The sequence below is a fragment of the Neofelis nebulosa genome, chromosome 1 (assembly GCF_028018385.1).
Source record: "Neofelis nebulosa isolate mNeoNeb1 chromosome 1, mNeoNeb1.pri, whole genome shotgun sequence".
In the NCBI taxonomy this organism is placed as follows: Eukaryota; Metazoa; Chordata; class Mammalia; order Carnivora; family Felidae; genus Neofelis; species Neofelis nebulosa.
In genome coordinates this window covers 233,807,045-233,823,556 of record NC_080782.1, presented here as the reverse complement: position 1 = coordinate 233,823,556, position 16,512 = coordinate 233,807,045, and the positions used below count along the sequence as shown (strand labels likewise).

General features: G+C 48.5%; 1 long non-coding RNA gene across 1 annotated transcript; it reads left to right on the top strand.

Annotated features, from left to right (window-relative positions):
- The first annotated feature begins 57 nt into the window (after positions 1-57).
- Positions 58-15,725, top strand: LOC131487500 (uncharacterized). The gene is made up of 3 exons (XR_009249789.1): positions 58-159; positions 12,992-13,810; positions 15,504-15,725. It is a non-coding gene; the product is annotated as an uncharacterized LOC131487500 (long non-coding RNA).
- The last annotated feature ends 787 nt before the right edge of the window (positions 15,726-16,512 follow it).

Genomic DNA, 16,512 nt, shown 5'->3' with positions numbered 1-16,512 from the left:
CATGACATAAAGGACATTTGTCAGATTCTACCCTCCCCACCCCACCCCCCCAATCCCCGAGCTTGTTGTTCTTGGTGTCTGAAGATGTTTTCTCTTTACATTCTCTGCTTCAGTTACGAGGACTCTGACAAGTGCCCGATTCTCTACGGCGACGATCAGGTAGGTGTGGAGGGTGGAAGGAGGGCAGGAGACACTTAATCGGAGGCCAGAAAACCGTCTGCCTTTCTCTCGGGGAGAAGCGAGGGGTGGGGGAAAGGAGGGTGGGAGCATCTCTGTCTCGAAGCTGAGACAAAATGAAGAGGAAAACAGACGAGGAGACCCAGCCGTATGTCGAATAAATAAAATCCTAAGAGGTAACATGTATGAAGTGCTCACTTACATGCCTGGGGTGGTCCTCAGGGCTTTCCACCAGATCCGATCAGTTCATGCTACGGTTGCCGTTTGTGAGAATGGAGCAACTGAGGCACAAAGCGGTGATGCAGCTTTCAAGCGTACCTGCTCCCGGGAGGTGACAGACTGGGATTCGAACCCACTCAGTGTGAACCAAGTCTGTGCATTTAACCCCTATGCTTTACTGACTTTCCTGTAAAACAGAAGGGATGTTCCAGGTAATGATGTGAAGAAACGGCACTGGAATGGAGTAGTCGCTCCGAAAGCATTGCTGTCGGAGCGCAGGGGGACAGTGGCACATCTGGTTTGCCTCCCGTTGGTCACCGGGGGCTCTTGCTAATCAGGGGCCAGGAGGGAGGATGCCCTTCTGTGTGTTTTGTTTGACAGTCAGAGATAAGGTTTAAAGGCAGATTCCCGTGGGAGAGGAGACAGAGTGCTGTAAACACAGCTAGGTCGAAGGGTCCAGTATCCCAGGATCTTTCTGAAGAAGTGTTAGCAAGGGCCAGGGGACCACCACCAGGGCTTTAGGTCCTGAACAGAACCGAGCAAGCCGGAGAGAGGAAGAAGGCAGATGGGACCATCGCGGACACCGAAATCCAAGAGCTCCCAATTTCTCATTGTGCCCAGGAGTTGCCTTACTCTCGACTTTCCCCTAACGCCTTTTAATGCTGTTTTTTTCAAAAACGAGGAGCGGGTGAGAGAGCAGACGGGCCCTGGTGCGGAGACCTCCAGCCCACAGGCCCCCACGTGGCGGGAGCGGGGAATGATCTGCGCGCTGCTCAACTGTAGGGGGCGCCATTCACACAGACTAGGAGGTGAATGGTGTCCCTGGGTTTATGCTGCACGGCCTCTCCCGGGCCTGACATTCCTCAAAGGGACGCGGACACCGGGACGGAGTGCAAGAGGGAAGCACCCCACCCCCACCCCCACCCCCACCCCCGGCCGCGGGGTCAGTCGTGCCCCTGTGGTCCCGAGCCCCAGGCGCCTGGGAAATCGGGCTCCGTGGCTCTGCCTATCTCCTTGCTGCAGTCCTGGGTGCGGTCCAGCCCGGCGCCTGTGGCGACGGTCCAGCAGAAGCCAGGAAGGCGAAGCCGGGGCCGATCCGGGCGACACTGCCTGTTCATTAGAATGCAGGTTCATTGGCAAAAATGCAAATGATTCATTTCACTTCATCCTTCTGACAGACTGTGCTGGTAGCAATAGCTGGCTGCTTCCCTACACCTGTCACTGCCGCGGCGCTGCTCACTTTGTGTAAAAGGCCTGCCACACTTCAGGTGTATATATAGCAACCAACCCGCGGCGCAGCCCGCCTGCGGGAAACTCGATCATTCACTGCCCCCTAGTGGACTAGATGCGAATGAGCCAATTCGCTGCGGTCCTTTGAGCTTCTCTGCAAATCAGAGTTGCATTTTATGGCAGGAAGAGTTTGCGGGAGTCTGTTGATTGCGTCGCTGTTGCTGCTGGTGGCTCAGGGTCTTAATTAACAGCACTCTAATAAGATAAAATGTCAGTGGTGGAGGACTCTTCGTGGAGCTATATTTGAATGTTAAAAAGCCACGACGTTTTCAAAAAATGTTTGAGTCCTCGTTTGATGTTTATTTAAAAAAAAAAATCAAATTTTCTTTAGGCTAAAAAAAAAAAAGGCTTACAGTGAATGTAGCATTAAAGAGTTCGTGCTGTCATCCAGCAAAGCCATCAGTTGTACCTGAGAGAGAAGGGCGGTTATTATAAAGCAGAAGCACGGGCCTGACTTTTCACCCAACCGTCCTCTGGAGGTCACCTATTGAGGACCTAGCGTTGAGGACCCAGTCACACTCAGCATAAGGGAAGCCACATTTGCAATCTGCTGACAAAGGCAAGGGGAGCTTGGTTGGCTAACGTCATATTACCAAGTCTCTCTTGATTGTCCTTGGACTTCTTTCGATTGCTGCATCTAGCCCAGGCTTATGGCTTAAGGATCATTTATCAAATGAATGTTATCAACATTCATCAGTGTTATTTGCATGCAGCAAATTAAGAAACCTGCTTCTTAAAATTAATAATCTACTTTTATACCCTTTCTGAGCTGTTTCCTCATTGTAAGGACTTGAACAGCCTTGTAATTATCTCTGAGTTCAGTGACTTCATTGCTCTGAACTTTTGGCATACCTACTACTGGAATATTCGAGATACTAGAATAACTCCCTTTCCATAGCCCGGACTCTGGCCATAAAGACCTCCATTGGTATAGTCTAGGCCAACCATGCCCAAGTGCATCCTTGTGTATGGATTAGCTTCTCACTTACGCATCTAGAGCGATGTTGGTTGGAGAATGGAAAAAAAAAAATTCTCCCACAAAGCATTTCCTGTACTTTGTGGTACAGATGAGGAAACCGGGCTCAAACGGTTACAAAAGAAGTAGCATGTGGGTGAGACGGGCAGAGGGATAACGCTAGACCCTCCTGTAGGACAGCCTTGTTCACTTGGCTCATTCATTTCAGGCTGACTGTAGGGTCAACACAGCCCTGATGATCGGAAACTTCCAAGAGAGAAAAATGTTGGTGAGAAAGCTTTGGTGGATGGGCACAGGGCAGGACTCAAAATTTTCCACCCCGTGTAGCTCAGAAACAGCAGGAAGTGAAGCGTTTGGGAGTTCTTCCTCGGCAAACTGTAGTTTTCCTCAGAATGTCACAGAAAGCGCTGCTGGTGATTCACCAGGTTAAACTTTTAAGAGGAAGCTGCTGTCGAGGGTGGAGGCCCAGCGGCTTGGGGCGGAGGGGAGGCGGGGTGGGGAGGCTTGTTGACTAACTGGTCAGAACATTCTAGCCAGGAAACTCGAATAGCTTGCTAAAGAACACAGGGAAATGAAACCCTCACTGTGGAAACTTTCGATGCAATAATAAAAATTAAATAGGCTTGCGGTATAACTTACCAGAGAGAAATAGGTTAGTGGAGCTGCCTTCCTGTAGGTCCCCATTACAGCCCAATGAAGTTCGATGCTTGCCTATTAAAGTTGGGCAAACTGCCCATCAAGTGGCCCCATTTTACCTGACCTGCTTTACATCAGTCGGTCAATGCATGTCATAGACCCGGAGGCCCCAGGACTGAGTGGTCATCTGGTCTACCCCTTGGCCTCCCCAGCCAATATCCCTGATATCGTCTCTAAAGAAATGCTTGAGTCAGGATTGAATTAGGTGTCAGGGGCAGAGAGAAAGGGAAGCAGAGTGGGGTCATGGGGCCAAGCTAAGAATATTCTTCCGGCGGCCTTGGGAATTTTACAACCAAACCAGAAGAATCCAGACGAACCACGTGTGAAAGGATTTTCAAGTGCCCATAAAGGAAACGCACACAGAACGCGACCAATATTTCTGCTTCCTAGGCTTTGTCGCTTCGTCCTATTAGGGTCACCTGGCTGCGTGTCCCCGGTAGGCAGGCGGGCGAGGTGAGGTTCCGAGCGGGCCATCCTTCAGCCGAGAAGCTGGCTTTTCCTGAGGCTTCGGCACGCCGGGCTGCCCCGTCCTCCCCAGCTGGTCTCCGGCCAAGCTGCCTCCCCAGCCAGGCCGAGCGGGGTTTCTGTGGGGGTTCTGAGCTGCCGGGGCTGCGGCTGCGGACGGCTGGTGCAGGGGCGATAACCTGGCCTTTCCTGCTTCAGTCTAGACAGATGCATGATTGAATAAAGGATTCATCCAAGCCCTGTGTCACATTGGCCATCTGGAAAGTAGCCAACCACTCATTTAGCAAATTGCTCTGTTTAAATGCAGCTGCTGTGTCTCAGCGTTTATGCTACCAAGACAGATCGCGTGATTCCTCTGCCTTCATTTATCTAAGCCGTTCCTCTCAATCTGCCAGGAACTTAAAAAGGCTGTTAATGCATGACAAGGCACTTGACCCACATGATTTCCAAACTGAGAAGGAGCATCCGTCTTGTGCTGGGTCGTCCTTTCCTCAAAAGCAAGGGCACCTTGTCTATGCTCCCTCTCTTAATGAAAGCTGCCTTTATTAAGAATCCCATTAAGCTCCGCAGCACCCAGCTCTCCAACACTGTAAATATTACCCTTTAGAAACGGGTCCAGAGGCCCTGCGCGGGCAGCTGGCCGGGTGGGTGGGTGCTCTAGGCGACAGTCGGGGGCTGACCTCAGACCTCAGATCTCTGGACTGAGGGTGCCGTATGGCAGCCCGGTTGCCTCTCTCCATTTGGAAAGATGGATTACAGTCGTTAGCAGATAATGTCAACAAAGCCTCTGAGATGATTTGATAAGACTCAGAAGCAAAATGACTGCAGACCAGCCACGAGCTCTCAGGGTTTTTACCTTGGTTTCCTTTTTCTTTTTCCTAAAGGAAATGGTAAAAAAAAAAAAAAAAAAAAAAAAAAAAAATACCCCCTTTTTTACCTTTTTTTAGGTGAAGCAGTTTATTGTAGGATGTCACTGGTCACTTTGGCCTGGTACTGATTATGATCTGTTATTTATCAGGCAAATAATCCTGATATGACCACTGGCTTCATCAACTGCTTAACTTAATTGGGGTCACGGTGTCATTAAGTCTGGAAGCCAGAAGCCAGAATAAGGGAGTGTTAATTAAATTAAATATCATCTGCTCAGCCCTCAGCTAGGCCCATTGGAAGACCAACGAAATAGCATAATAAATGATCTTTGCGGGGAGAAAAAGAAACAAACACAGGAGTATTCAGCACAGTGCAATTGTGAAGGTGCGAGCTTGGGGTCCCAGCAGGTGCAAAGAAGCTGCTGAGAGGGACAAGGTACCCGCAGGAGGCGAGGGAGGGGGAATGTCCAAGAGGCAAGAGCTGATTAGCAGCTGAACATCCAGGGAGATCGAGGAAGATGAGAGACGGGGAAAATTCCATTTAATTTATTAGAAACGGAAACAGTGGTGAGAAAACTGTGAGCGGAGGGACAGGGAGACAGATTGCAGGGCTCTAAGGGGGGGTTCGGAGACAGAAAATGACATATTAACTGGCGAAATGTGGAGAGAGGGGAACAGCATACGGTGGCTTCTTGAAATAAGATGAGGTTCTAAACGGTACTGTAATTGCATGGAAAGTGACAGAACCCAAGGACGCGGATGTAATTCTCATTAATAGATTTTGCACTGGAAAAATATTACATAAGACACACGTCACAGAATTTTGGGTGGATGTCACAGAAAGGCTAAAAGAACAGCACAGCGGTTGACCAGAGATTAATTCTAGAGATTCGGAGCCAGGCTGAGCAAAAAATGACATTCCCTACCACGCACCCCACACACTGCGAACCCGATGAAGACCGTAGCTGGTTCCACTGCTGAGTCTCCTGAGCTCGGAGGCCACACGAAATGTAGCGAGTCCAGTGCCTATGCTACCTAGGACCTCTGGTCCCCTAAGTATGCCATTCAACCTCTTTCTGCCTCGGTCTATATAATGAAATAATCAAAGCGCCTACCCCGAGGGATTGTCGTGAGGATGTAATGAGAGAACGCGTGCGAAGCAGGTAGTGCGGCACTGGCTGCTTATTGGAGGTTTCCTGAGTCCCACTGTACCGGAAAATACCGTAGCAAGCTCCCATCGACAAACTAGCAGCATTTAGTTCACACCCCAGAGGGCACCTTTCGCTACTACTGTCCCCGCCTGCTATTGTGCCGGTGATTTCCGCTGTAGCAACTGCAGTTCCAAGTACGGGTCACTATGAGACACGTCCTGGAATGATCGGGGTCCCCTGCTTGCAGTCACACACCACAGGGAGCTCCCCCTGTGACCTAGGTCCGGGCATGGGGACAGTGCGGTCTGACCGAGCTCATGTCCCATTCAAGGTGGCGGCAGCTCCACCTGCTAAACAGAAAGGCCCATCTGCTCTGAGAGAAACAGAAAGGCCTGGAAAACTATCTGCTCCCTTTTAACTGGAAAAAACATTGCTTGTTGTTTCTGCCAAGAGTGCACAAGCTATTAGAGGCTGGGAAATACATGGAATGTGTTGGCTTTTCTGAAGGGGATTTATTTTTCTTTTCTGTTTAAAACCGTGTTGCAGGGATGTGTGAACATTCTGTCTTTGGCTTCCGTAGGTGAACTATGAAGGTAAATATTGAAGTTTTAAATCTAATTTCAAAAGAAGGGAGTAATACATTTTGAAGCAAGGACGTAGCCTCTTTACGTAACGATTGCCATGGGGTAAAATAATAATGTTCTCAAGACAGCTTAGGGGTTGAACTAGCTTTTTCTTCTCCTCTCCCGCCCCCTGACAGACTCATTTTCCCATTCCAACCCTCCCCTGGAGTGGCTACAATACCACTATGGACCTCCAAAGTTGGGACGTTTGTTCCTTCACTCGAGAAATGTTTTCTGAGGGCATATCCCGCCGTTCTGCCTGGTTCAGGGCAGAGAGCAGGGAAACCAAAACTCATCACAGACAAAGTCAGTCTGAACATGTCAAGGAAACATACAATGTCCAGACCTCTGCGTCCAAGTGGCAAATTAAGGAAGGTAGTTGAGTGGACGGTCACACAGGAGGATTTGGGGACCGCGCCTGGAAGTGTTATGGGTCATTTCTGCCCATATTCCAGAAGTCGGTAGTTGGTCACATAGTCAGCTTAATTGCAGCGGCAGCTGGGACAGGTGAACAAGTCATCAGGAGGGAAGTGCCTACAGCGAACGACGAGCCAGTCTTTACCACAAATATTGAAAAAAAAAGCACCCAAACCCAACACATCCTAGGTCTCCCGTGACATAGGATCCGTGACATATGATCTGGTGGCATGGCATCCCTGGCCCTCCCGGGGAATTCCCTCTTCCTTTCCCCTCTCCCATCTGCCCCTTCTTTCCATTCCTCTCTGCCCGGCCTGCTGAATCCGTGTCCCCACAGGCTCTAGGGTGGGCTGTCTTTAGAACCCTGCTTTCCTCTGCATCTTGGCTTACAAACTGCACATTTGGAATGTGCCCTCCCCTCTGTCCTGGCTTGTCAAATTCCTCTCCCACCTCCAGTGTTTGGGTCCCACTCTGTGTCTTCCACAGTCTGACTGATTGCCGCACACAGCCCTCCTGTAATATTCATGGTCTGCACCGCCCCTGGGGCTTTCTCACTCACCACCTGGTGGTGAGGCTTTACAGCGAGGCCTCATCTTTCAGTAGAATGGATGCTGTTAGGGAGGACAGCACCTGTCACCTAGAGGCGGTAGCTGGGGAAGGAGACTGAGGTCATGGCGATGCCGGCCCGCAGCTCTGTCCGTGTGCTCCCTGCAGTGTGGCTGTTGCCAGATGCTTACCTCGGCTCCCATGTCCTCACTCATAACCTGAAGACAGCAATACTTAACCCCCCCCCCCAACTTCCCTCCCAGAGGGGCTTTGAGATCTGAATGAGGTGATTCATGTGTATCCAGAAGGAGGACCAGGAAGATCATTCACCGGGCTCATGTGACCGAGAGGCAACACAGGAGGGTGTCCTGGGGACGGGGCTCAGGTGGTGTCTCAGCACCTGCCAAGGGGCAGACAAAGCCCTCGTGTGTCAGCTGGGTAAAGAGGTGAAGGAGTGGCCACCTGTGGTGCTTCTTGGAAACTGGAGAAGTTTTATCTAAAGTGAATGGGAGGGTGGGGGGCACCAGGGTGGCTCAGTCGGTCCAGTGTCTGACTCTTGATTTTGGCTCAGGTCACGATCTCACAGTTTTGGGAGTTCCAGCCCCGCATTGGACTCTTTGCTGACAGTGCAGAGCCTGCCTGGGGTTCTTTCTCTCTCCCTCTCTCTCTGCTGCTGCTCTCTCTCTCTCTCTCTCAACATAAATAAATAAATACATAAACATTAAAAAAATAAAGTGACTAGGAACAGTACATCAGGAATGAACACCACCAGCTTTTGGCTTTGAAGTTAGGGAAATACCTTTCTTTAGACAAAAGATAGAGCCGGCCAGAATCACCCCGTGTGGCACATGACAGCTTTACTTAAAGAGCATTTAACGCCCCTCATGATAAGCACAGGAGTCCTGCTCAGGACCTCTAGGTAAATACGTCCGTCCACCTGCCTCCTTGCGGGCGTTTGCTCTTGCTTGGGCCCTCCGGGTTCCCTCCTGGAACGTTGGCCACCATAGCTAGAGTGACCCCAGGAGCGCCTTGGCAGGTTCCCTGAAGGAGGGCCCAGTGAGTCCCAGGCTAACGGGGCGTCTCTGGATCCGGGCCCTGCAGGAGCTCAAGCAGGAGTGTGGCCTCCTTCCGCTCTGCTTTCCCCATCTGTCAACCGGGGAGCGGATACAAGCCGTATCGTGGAGATGCCGAAAGGACTTGATTGCTAAGGCCGAACACCAACCCTATACACGCGAAACCTAAATACCCCTTTGCCAACCACGGCCTCTTGACGAGGAGACGCGGGATTCCTCCGAACGGTTGTGGCGCCGGTTAATTGGCAGCTGGCTGGATAAAGCGAAAAGCACCATCTCTGTAGGACATCTCATTTTAGGCGGAACCCGTGATTCCCTCTTGGAGAAAAGTGGATTGAAATCCAGCGGCCCGTGCTCCTTGACATGTTTGGGAGCTGGCTGGAGGGACGGGTGCCGGACGTGCCCCTTCTTCTGTCTCTCCGGGCGGTACCCCAGATGACAGGTTGTGCTTGCCTCGGCGGAGGCAGCCGCAGGTGCCCCGGGGAATGGGGTGAGGACCGCACGGCTGTGTCCACCCCGCGGGACAGAGCAGGAACTCACACCTGCTCCTCACAGGAGAGGTGGCCCCCGAGTCAGCTTGCGGCCTCAGTGACCGGCAGCGTGCAGCAGAGTGGTGAGCAAATCACCGCTGGTGACCGGGGGACCCCAAGGACAGAGCAGCCTGCTGCGGGAAACTGGGCCTGTCACAGTCACACTCTGGGGACCACGAGGCACTAAGGCAAGGCAACGGTTTGTGCTTCTGTGGGAAGTTTTTGAGGCCGTTTTCCTTCGTGTACTGCATCTCCACAGACACACCTACTCACAGAGAAAGGCGCACAGGTCTGCGGGCACCCCCACAGCCAGCCACACACCCCCCCCCCAGAAACTTGCCCGCAACCCCCCCAACAAATATCCCCGAAAGCAGGTGTAGACTCTTTGCAAGCTCACCCACAAAGGCCCCTATGTGCTCCCGAGTGGAATACCCTCCATACCCACAGTCACCCCCCATAGACGCCGCATAGATGCTCGGCGGTCACGCCCCACAACCCCCCCACACCCCACTGCCACCACATCGACACTTTTACTAACACCCCCGACGTCCTCCACGAACATCTCAAAACATACCCTCCAAGCTTTTGCAGACACCCCTCCACCTATCTTCCACACGTTTCCTTTGACGACACTCGCCCAAATGCATCTAATTTCACCCCACAATCTCCCGGCACAGACACTCGCAGATAGCCCTGCAAAACAGCACGCGTTACCCTCTGACACCCACACAGGCACAGCCCGGTCACCCCCAAACACCATCTGCAGATCCAGAGGGACGGCACACAGTTGTTGCCCCACATCGATCCCCTGTGCAGTCACACGCAAGGATCCTGTGCACACACGCAGATCTTGTACGTACACACACATGCACAGTCGCCCTGCACAGGTCCTTGTGCGTGCACGGAGCTGGACACAGGCCAAGCATGCAAAGAGATCCACCCTCTCCCGGCACAGGCAACACCACCCCAGCAGACAGACACACAGACACCTTAGCTTCACTTCTTCAGTTTGTTATTTCAGACGGTCTTCTAGCTAGAGCCGTGTAAATCAAAGGTCTATATTGCAAACAACTGGGAATATGGTGCAGTAGTCTCTGGTCGCGGTGGTGGTGGTGGGGGGGTTGGAACAGAACAGTGATCAAACGAGATCACGTGGTACATTTCTCCATCGCCCTGGCCGGCTGGTGAGAAAGCCAGGGAGGGGAACAGACGTCTCGTCATGCCCATGAAGGGTGCCGGCTGAGCACAGCTGGAAGACCGAGGTGTGGTTTCTGGGACATGCCGAGTTCATTTGTCTCCCTATAGCCTTGTCAGGAACATAAAGTCTGCTCTGACTCCTTTCATGCAGGAGGCTGTTGATCTCCTCTAGGAGACAGTTCCCTGCCCCGCCGCGGCTGGTTTTCCTTACAATACAAAAGAAAAAAAAAGAGGTAATGTTCCAAAAAGTCCTCAAATTCTCTTGGTGCTTCCAAAGAGGGTTATAAGAGTATATGGTGGCTGTTAGAAGGAGGAGGGGCAAGACACGAAGATCACAAAGAAAACCAGGAGGACGGATAAAGGGATTCGAATGCAAGAAATAGCCCAGACCAGCTGGTGGCCATCTGGGAGCTATGAAGAAAGGGAAGAACAAAGTTGTTGAGTTTCTAGCAAGTGGGTACAGTTTTATCATGAGACGAGGTTACTGCTTTGAGGAACTGGAGAGAAGCCAGAGCCTTGCCAGCCATTAAAAACAACAACAACAACAACAACAACAACAACAACAACAAACAAAAAAAACCCAGTCTAATGGTTTCCCTGAGGATTGGATTACAGTGAGTTTGCTCCTGTCTCAAATAAACTAGCTAAGGGCATGATCATTTCCAGGAAAGTTAGAGGGCGTCTGAGGGTGTAGGGAAATCGAGACTTAGTCTCTGGATGTCAGGGTGAAAATGGACACTGGGGAAACAGGAAAGATACTTGATTGTGCCTTATACCGAGGTTGTCTTTAAAGCCTCAGGTAAGACCATGGGGAAGGCCACTGGCTATAGGGTGAGAAGTAAGTTATTACAATCGGTTATTTTGATTTTGTTAAAAATTGAGGGTAAATTGTATGTGTTTGCATTGGGGCTGTGCACAGAGGAGAGAAAACGTAAAACCTGTAAGTACGCCATAATATGTAGAGAGAGTATGTATCCACTCACCTGCCCCACAGGGAACTGAAGGATGGCTCACCAAAAGTTAGCGTCTCTTTTCTCTTCCCGCTGCCTCCAGGAATGGGGCCACTATCTCCAGGTGCCCTCTCCAGGCCAGACATCCCAGCCACTCAGCCCCACATCCAAATAATTGGTCACCTTAGTGACCAATTCTCTCCCTTTAGTAATTCTAACCTGTGCCCTCCTTTCTCTCCCCTCAGTCACTTCCCGCCTCCCACCTATCATTACCGTCACAGCAACAAATTCCTCCCCAGCCTCCAATATCAAATCCCTGCAGATCATTTTCCAAATTTTTCTTGAGTATTTGTTTGTTTGGGGGGTTTGGGTTTTTTTGTTTGTTTGTTTGTTTTTTGTTTTGGTAAAACATCAAATCTATTCTTCCGCACATTCAACGAGCATTTATTGAGTATCTACTATGTGCCAGTCTTTTATCCTAGTTGCCTGGGACACAACGATGGACCCAACAAAGAGGTCTTTATTTAGTCAGAATCTAGTGGGAGAAGAAAAACAGTAAACATAATAAATTATATGAGATCTTTGAAGGTGATAAGTGCTGTGGATAGAGTAAAAACAGAGCAGGGCACAGGGTATCGACAGGGTAGAGTGTGTGTGTGGGTAGGGGTTAAAGTAGGGTATCCAGGATAGTCCTCATCGGAAGGTTGGTATTTGCTCAAAGGAGGTGAGGGAGTTAGCAGCAATGTGCAGAGTGAGATTGGGAGGCATGAGGTGAGAATGGAGAGAAGTCACATGGGGCCTCATAGCAGGATTGAGCTGTTGTGGGGTTTTAAGCAGTGGGAGACATGCTCTGACTTCTACGTTGAAGTGATGTTCTAGTTCATAGTTCACTATGTTCTAGTTCATAGTTCACTATGTTCTAGTGATGATGGTGACTCAGACCATGGGGAAGCAGAGGAGACAAGTTGGTGATGTCTCTATTCTGCAGAAAAGCCTTCAATGACTTCCCTTAGCCTTCAGATAAAATCCGAGCTCTTCAGTATGGCCCACAAAACACGTCAGGATTGGGGCCCTGCTTATTTTTTCAGATTCATCTCTTCCTGGTGTTTTCACCCCCACCCCACCCCCCGAAATGGCCCCCATATTCTAAAGCAGGTGGGCTTTTAACAAGTATCCTCTTTTCTCATGGTCCCATGAGTCTGTGTAGCTGACTCCCTCGGGCTTCACTAAGCCTCTTGTCCTCAGGAAGCCTTTCCTCCCCATACCATGCATCCCAAAGCAGACCATACATACTTCAGTGGTTGGGACTATAGTTCTGAGACAGAAAGTTCTGTCCACAATCTGTCTCTCTCACTACACTGGGAACTCCTAAACGGTAGGAATAGAGCTCTTATTTCTGAGTCCTTAGTAGATATTAAATGGTTGGATGGGTGATGGATAGATGATGAATGGGTGGATGGATGGATGGATGGATGGATGATTGGTTGCTGGATCTTCATCAGATCTTTAATTCAAGGGATTTTATTTTTAGTTTAAAATTAGTTAATCATTAGAAAATGCTTAAAAATAACTATAAGACATTAACGTCTTCATTGTTGAAGCGATGGTTGAAGGAGTGTGCTCGGGTAACCACTCGTGAGCATGTGTACTCATCAACTGCACATGACAACTGTTTTGCTCGAGAGTTGAATATAAAGGGAATTTTGATTAACGACCTCTTACTTGCCCATTGACCAAATAGAATTTATTTTCTTGACACGCTGTTCAATTAGCAGTGGTTCACACTATAACTTTATGTTCCTTAACCTTCAGCTTTCCCTACTGGCCTCTGTCAAGTATATCATTCAACTGAAATGATTGATTTATGTTTGGGAAAATACTGAGAAGAACCTGACGGTGACTAGAGACATACGTCTCATCACCTGTAACCTTTGGAGAACAGAACCAGAAGAAGCAAACTCTCCTTTCTTCACCAAGGCCATCCCTCCACAGAAGTATACTGTAAGCTGTATGGAAAATGAAACAAAAACACTAGCACATTTGCTCAGATTTGGACATTTGAACATTACTCCAAGCCTGGAATAACCGTAATGTAATCAGAGATTGAAACGATAGATTTGAAGGATTCTGAGTGAGGTCTCAGATAGACATCTTACCTAATTTGTGGCCAAGCCAGTGGAACTAGAAACCTCTCTGCCACATCCCTGAGAAGTAGGCATTCCAAATCGGCGTGGCCCTTCTGGGAACGGGGAGCTTCTGTCTCAAGGCAGCCCCTGAAAATGCGGATTATTTTTTAAAAAAAATTTTTTTAATGTTCATTTTTGCTTATGAACTGTAAGATTATGACCTGAGCCGAAGTCAGACGCTTAACTGACTGAGACACCCAGGCACCCCATGGATTATTTCTAAATATCCAAAAGCAAGCCCTACATGACTCCAAATGGACTCTCCGTACTTCCAGGAAACAGGATAATTTGAACACACGCCTCTACTTTTATTCCCACCTAAATGAAACTCATCTGAACAACAGGGAGAGGATTTTTTTTTCCCTCTGAAGGCATAGAATGAAGGATTGGATAAATAGAAACAGTAGCAGCAAAACGTGGAATTTGGAAAACAGAAAAACACATGGTAAGTTACTTAGGAAACCCCCCAAAACTAAGTCCTTAGGTCAGCTGTGGGAAAAGCAGAGAGCCAAAAAACCATTTCACAAGGCAGAACCCACTCCCCCATGGGCCCCCGAATTGGCAACACTTCCCCCTAGATCACTGATGCCATATTTTCTCCTTTTAGGCAGGAAATAACAATCAGATGTCATTATTATCTTTGGAGAAACAAGATGAAGTTCATTAAATAAGAAGGAATCATTATAGAGGAAAACTGAAGGAATAAAAAGTTCTTGGAATTTAAAACTGTGATCAATATTTTTTACCTCGATAGAATGGTTAGAAGATAATATTCTCCCAAAACATAGGACAAAAAGACAAAAAATGTGAAATAAAAGAGGAAAGATAATAAAACCATAAGACCAATCCAGAAGTATAATATCCAAATATTGGGCCCAGAAAAAAAGAGAAAAGAAAGTGGAGAAAATAATCAAACAAATAGTTAGAAAACACTTCCCAAAACATTAAGAGCAAAGAGAAGATTCTAGTGGTGTCCAGAGGAGGAAAAAGTCAGTTCATTATGCATAGGATTAGTACTTACGGTGGATTTGGACTTTACCACAGCAGTACTGAAAACCAGAAGGTAATGGAAAATCCATTCAAAAGTCTAAAGGAGGGACACCTGGCTGGGTCAGTCAGCAGAGCAAGGGACTCTTGATCTCAGGATTGTAAGTTCCAGCCGCATGTTGGATGTGGAGATTACTTAAAAATACAATCTTAAAAACAAAATCTGTTAGAACATTATCTCCAGTGTTGAAGTCTATACTGAGACAAACTATTACTGCAATGTAGGAGTAGAACAAAGTCGTTTTCAAAGATGCAAAGTTTCAGAATGTACTTCCCATATACGTATTCTTCTCAGAATAATGTGGAAGGATTTTCTTTTTTTTTTTTTAATTTTTTTTTAGTGTTTATTTCTGAGACAGAGACAGAGCATGAGTGGGGGAGGGGCAGAGAGCGAGGGAGACACAGAATCAGAAGCAGGCTGCTGAGCTGTCAGCACAGAGCCCGACGCGGGGCTCGAACTCACAAACCGTGAGATCATGACCTGAGCCGCAGTCGGTCGCTCAACTGACTGAGCCACCCAGGCGCCCCAGGATTTTCTCTATAAAATGAGGGAGAAAACTGAAAAGTGGAAGAAACAGGATACAGCAAACAGGAGATAGGAAGAAGAACATCCAATGCCATCCCCCCACCCCCCAGGAGGACAGTAAAAAGAGGGCCCAAGATGACAGCTGTGGACCAGGCTTCGGGCAGCCGGAGTGACTCAGAAGATGAGGCCAATGAAACGAAAGCTGAAGGTCTTGAGAGGAGACTGAGATGTTGGGTAAAGAATGCTAAGTACTCAGACGTCCAAGCAAATGAAAGTAGAGAGTCAAGAGATAACACCCCAGCCCGAGAAACCAACAAGCAAGGTAGGCATGTTATTTAGAGACCTCGAATAGACACCAAAATAATCATCTAAAAAGGAGGGAATGTGGAGACCCTTGGGGCCGGAAATGGGGAAAGGCGTCAAGTTTCTCAAATTTGCAGAACGATTTCACTCTTTAAGCAAGTGCATATAGCTTAGATAAAAATAAAAAATGCTTCTTAAAGGAAAAGAAAAACAAAACATAAGTCCCCCCAAAATGCATGACTCTTATCTTCTTTTCTCCCAGATAAACATTTCTAGTTTTCTCAGCTGTCCTTCATATGACTTCATTTCAAGATGTCTTGTCATGAAGCCTCTCTTCTAGGCAATGTCTGGAGTACATGGGACTGGACACCACAAGGCACCATATGGCCCACCAGGGCTTTACCTGCTGGCATATTACCTCCCACATTCAAGCCATGTATTTATTCCTCATTCTTTTCTTATAAATTGATGCTTTGAACCTACATCCAGAGCTTGCCTTCTTGCTAAATTTCACGTTATTGATTTTTGGCATCCTTAATCTGTTTGGTTAAAATGATTTTAAATGCTGTCATTGACATCCAGTAGATCCACTCTTTCCCTCAGCTGTGTGCGGTCAACACATTTCACAGTGCTACACATAGTGTATTCACGCAGGTCCTAGAGGAGACTGCTGAATGGGGCACAGTGAGAACACAGTCCTGTGGCATGTCACTAAAACCTCCCCTCAGGGTGGGATTCACCTGGTACTATTCATTTTGCTTTGACTAGAGGCATTCACTCTTTGCTCAAAAGCTACAATGCAAGGACACCTTTGGGAGAGGAGTGGAAAATAAACAGTGCTGGTAGTAACAATTCCAGGAACTTTTGTTTCCCTGGAGTCACAGCAAGACGAGTCACGGTATTCTTCAGTTGCATCTGGGTGAAAAAGAATAAATCTGTTGGGGCTTTGTCCTGTAATGGATAAGCACTCTTGTCTCCCCTCCTCACCCCCCTCAACACACACAGTGAAACAATTTCTCAGTGTTATCTGCTGGGAACCAGAGTCCCAGGTGATATTGGCCTTCCACAGCCATTGAGGTGGGATGTCCAGAAGCCCTGCTCTTCTGAAATGTGGGAAGGGGCTCTCATGGGCCACCGTGGAGAGTCCCACACTCCTTCTTAAGGGGTCTTGAGTTGGGAGGGGGGAGACTTGAGGTTCCAGTTGCATTGACAGACTCCTCCAATCTATGCTTCCTTGGAGATTCGCAGTGGTGCTTAAATACTGTTAGTTA